Raw genomic sequence first — 5,164 nt, 5'->3', positions numbered from 1 at the left:
ATTGGAGGCTGTTCTTTGTTGGAACATTTATTTACTTGTTGGGATATCATTATATTGCTATGTTATCTTAATGCATCTATATACTTGGTAAAGGGTGGAAGGCTCGGCCTCTCGCCTAGTGTTTTGTTCCACTCTTGCCGCCCTAGTTTCCGTCATATCGGTGTTATGTTCCCGGATTTTGCGTTCCTTACGCGGTTGGGTTATAATGGGAACCCCTTGATAGTTCGCCTTGATTAAAGCTTTTCCAGCAATGCCCAACCTTGGTTTTACCATTTGCCACCTAGCCTCTTTTTCCCTTGGGTTTCCGGAGCCCGAGGGTCATCTTATTTAAACCCCCCCGGGCCAGTGCTCCTCTGAGTGTTGGTCCGAACCAAGTAGACTGCGGGGCCACCTCAGGGCAACTTGAGGGTTGGTTTTACTCGTAGGATGTCTCATCTGAGTGTGCCCTGAGAATGAGATATGTGCAGCTCCTATCGGGATTTGTCGGCACATTCGGGCGGTGTTGCTGGTCTTGTTTTAACCTGTCGAAGTGTCTTGAAGAACCGAGGTACCGAGTCTGATCGAAACGTCTCGGGAGGAGGTCTATTCCTTCGTTGACCGTGAGAGCTTGTCATGGGCTAAGTTGGGACTCCCCTGCAGGGATTTGAACTTTCGAAAGCCGTCCCGCGGTTATGGGCAGATGGGAATTTGTTAATGTCCGGTTGTAGATAACTTGAACCTTAACTTAATTAAAATGAATCAATTGAGTGTGTTACCGTGATGGCCTCTTCTCGGTGGAGTCCGGGAAGTGGACACGGTGTTGGAGTAATGCTTGCGCAGGTTGTTCTCTAGTTTCTCGCTCGCGCTTTGCCTCCTCTTCTCGCTCTCTTTTGCGAACAGGTTAGCCACCATATATGCTAGTCGCTTGCTGCAGCCCCACTTACTTTTACCTTGCCTTACCTATAAGCTTAAATAGTCTTGATCGCGAGGGTGCGAGATTGCTGAGTCCCCGTGGCTCACAGATTACTATTACACCAGATGCAGGGCCTGATGATTCCGCTCCAGGTGACGCGCTCGAGCTCAAGTGGGAGTTCGACGAGGACTCTCAACGTTATTATGTTTCCTTTCCTGATGATCAGTAGTGGTGCCCAGTTGGGGGTGATCGGGACCGTGTCGCATGTTGGGTTATCTTTTATTTTGGCGCCGTAGTCGGGCCATGAGTGTTTGGATGATGTAATGTTATTTATGTACCTTGATTGACATGGCGAGTGTAAGCCAACTATGTTATCTCCCCTTTATTATTATATTACATGGGATGTGTAAAGATTACCTTACTTGCGACATATGCCTTCAATGCGATTATGTCTCTAAGTCGTGCCTCGACACGTGGGAGCTATAGTCGCATCGAGGGTGTTACAGCCGCAAGGGCTTCGGCATCCGGACAGTCGACGATTTGGTTCTTTTTAATTAAGAACCTAGTCCAGAGTTTGCGGGCTGATTCTCTGGGTTGCTGGACTATATGACTAAGGTCATCGGTGTCCAGAGGGCGGACATAGGTGCCTTGGAAGTTGTCTCTAAAGGCATCCTCCAGATCTTCCTAGCTACCAATGGAGTTCTCTGGGAGGCTGTTTTACCAATGTCGTGCTGGTCCTTTCAGCTTTAAGGGGAGGTATTTGATGGCGTGGAGATCATCGCCGCGAGCCATGTGAATATGGAGAAGAAAGTCTTCAATCCATACCGCGGGATTAGTCGTTCCATCGTACGCTTCAATGTTTACGAGTTTGAACCCTTCTGGGAACTGGTGCTGCATTACCTCATCGATAAAGCATAAGGGGTGTGCGGTGCCTCTGTATCGGGCAACGTCGCGACGGAGTTCGGATGACATCCGTATTCGGTTCTCGGCCTGGGTGAGGTTATGCCTATCGCGCCAGGCTTGATGGCCGCCGTCTCGCGTTGGGGCATGCCCCCTTGATCCATAGATTGATCTGGCCTGACCGGCTCTATTGTCGAGGTCCTCGCGTAAGTCGTAGGTATAGCCCAGAGCTGCTACCTCCTTGCCTCGATGGCGAGGTGGTAGGGCTGGTGTTCGTCATAAGTAGCCGCTTTATCTCACCCACGTGGTGGGCGGTCTGGTTCATCAGCGCGATCAAATCTCGACAGTATTGGCTCAAGGGCCTTGTCTTCAAATTGTGGTAGTAGCCGACGCTTCGAATAACTCTTTGTTGGGCGCTCGAGGCCGTATTCTTCGGTAGCTAGGACTTGGGTCCATCTGTCGTTGAGGGTATCCTGTTCGGCTTGGAGTTGTTGCTACTTCTTCTTTAGGCTTCGTGCAGTTGCGATTAGCTGACGCTTAAAGCGCTCTTGCTCGAGGGGTTCCTCTAGCATGATGAAGTCTTCATTGCCGATGCTGACATCATCCTCGGAGATCGGTAGATAGTTACTATCTTCCGAATCCTCATTCTCGACTGGCTCATCGGGGTTGATTTGCCCTCCTCCTAATCATCCTGTTCGGACGTAGGCTTGACGGGGTCTTTGGGATCCTTGGCATTGTCCGGAGTGTTATTATCTCCAGTGCCGGTATTACTGTCCTTTTCACGACGTAATTTTGAGCGGCGTCGCTGACGTCGACGCTTTGGTGGTGCCTCAGCGGGCTTATCCTCGATCGGATCTTTCCTGCCTTCGTTGTTGTCCTCTTTGGGTGTATCCACCATGTACATCATATGTGGAGGTATCCATCCAGCGCCTGGTGAATGGTGGGTCTTGGCCTTGTTTATCTCTGGCATCGTCGTCCATACCGTCGATGTCTTCGGAGGCGTAGTCTAGCATGTCGGTAAAATCCTCGACAGTGGCTATTAAGTGGGTGGTGGGTGGGATGTAAAATTCCCCACTCTCAGCCCGTAGTCCGGGCTGGGCGTAGTTCAGAGGTGACACTTCTATAATGGCGAGGGGTCGCATTAAGTCGAAGGCCTCGTTTAAGAGCGAAGGCCGGACTGGGGATCCAGGAACTGCAGGGCTGGGCACAGCAGATTCCAAGCTATGCTCACTAGATGCAGGCCTCGAGAGTTCGAAGCTTGGATCCTAAGGCGGATTCGGCTGTCCGATGATAGGGAGAGTCCTTCTTGACTCCTGGCTCACCAAAGACACAGCTGCCTCCGGATAAGTCTCCGGAGGAAAGTTCCATAGTAGGAGAGGGTCCGATGGGATTTAGATACCCATCCTCGGATGAAGTAGTCTGCCTTGGATCTAAGGCCAGAGCAGGGATGATAGTTGGTCCTTGAGCGGTGCCTGATGAAGGGTTCAGTGAGTTTCCCTCTTGGAGCAAAGGAACAATGGTCGAGGCCGTGAACCCTTTGAAGATCAAGTCTCCTCGGACGTGGCGACGTAATTCAGGCTCCCGAATCTAATCTGGTGACCAGGGGCATAGCTACCGATCTGTTCGGGGTGACCAATCGAATTGGCGCGCAGAGCGAAGCCGCCGAACACAAAAAAGTTGACCAGGGAGAAAGGTTTCCCTGAAAATAGCATTGTTGTTGATGATTAAACGAGCCATCGAACCTTCTGTGACGACAGAGTGGAACTCTCAATGAAAGCACCAATGTCGGTGTCAAAACCGGCCGATCTTGGGTAGGGGGCCCGAACTGTGCATCTGAGGATCGAAGGTAACATGAGACAAAGGGGACACGATGTTTACCTAGGTTCGGGCCCTCTTAATGGAGGTAATACCCTACTTCCTGCTTGATTGACTTTGATGAGTATAGGGGTTGCAAGAGTTGATCTACCTCGAGATCGTAATGGCTAAACCCTAGATGTCTAGCCTATGTAAATTCGGATGGCCTCTGCGGACTAAACCCTCCAGCTTATATAGACACCGGAGGGGCCTATGGTTGTACAGGGTCGGTTTACAGAGAAAGGAAAGTACACATCCGAACGCCAATCTTGCCATCCACGCAAAGGAGAGTCCCATCCGGAAACAGGGGAAGGCCTTCTACCTTGTATCTTCACGACCCATCAGTCCGACCCATGTCACATAGCCCGGACACCCGAGGACCCCAGAATCCAGTACTCCCTCAAGCACTGTAAGCACGATCTTTGGCAAAACTAACATTTGTTAGTCCACGGACATGGTCCCCCTTGAGAAGACTTTGCAAAGATCTCATATTAACGTGGGCTAAACAGTGATGCCAAAGCCACCCCACGTCAAATTTAGCCATTAGGCATGTCGCGATCTTAGTGGGTCGCTCCAAAAAGTTAATCACATAAAGACCATTCTCGACATGCCCAACAAAGTCTACTTTAAGAGTCTTGCTCCACAAGAGGGCCACGGTATCAATATCAAAGAAAGTGGCAAAGCCCATGAGTGCAAGTTGACAAACGGAAAGTAAGTTCTATGCAAAGGACTCAACAAGCATGACTTTCTCGATCGTGAGATCATGAGAAATGACAACCTTGCCAAGACCCAATACCTTAGAAGATGAAGCATCACCCCATTCGACATTGGTGGGCATAGATGAGACCTTGTGCACATCCACCACCAAGTCCTTGCTTCCGGTCATATGATTTGTGGCTCCATTATCGAGCAACTATGATTCCCCACTAGAAGCAAACACATACAAGAGATTAATGCTTGGTTTTTAGGTACCCATTTTCTAATGGGTCCTTTGATGTTAATAATAAGGGTCTTAGGAACCCAAATAGTCCATTCAATGTACTCATAAGAAGAACCAACAAATTTGGCATAAACATGCCCATCACTAGCACGGCATAGCACATAAGAAGGGTTAAAGTTGCCGGCTTTGTTGGAAGGAGTGGCATTGCCCTTCTTGACACCACCATCATTCACATTATTCTTCTTCTCCTTAGAAGCACCCTCTCCCTCCTTCACAAAAGTTTGCTTGAGAGGAGGTCGTTTGGCCTTGTCATTCTTCTTATTATTCTTGGATTTGGGTGCAAACCTGATACGTCTCCAACGTATCTATAATTTTTGATTGTTCCATGCTGTTATATTATCAATCTTGGATGTTTGATAATAATTTTATAGTCATTTTATATCATTTTTGGTACTAAGATATTGACATATATAGTACCAAGTGCCAGTTGTTGTTTTCTACATGTTTTTTACATCGCAGGAAATCAATAACAAACGGAGTCCAAATGCAATGAAACTTCACACAGATATTTTTTGGAC

Source organism: Triticum dicoccoides, chromosome 2A, assembly GCF_002162155.2.
Source record: "Triticum dicoccoides isolate Atlit2015 ecotype Zavitan chromosome 2A, WEW_v2.0, whole genome shotgun sequence".
NCBI lineage: Eukaryota > Viridiplantae > Streptophyta > Magnoliopsida > Poales > Poaceae > Triticum > Triticum dicoccoides.
The sequence above is the reverse complement of the archived record's forward strand: the minus strand, read 5'-3'. Positions refer to the sequence as shown.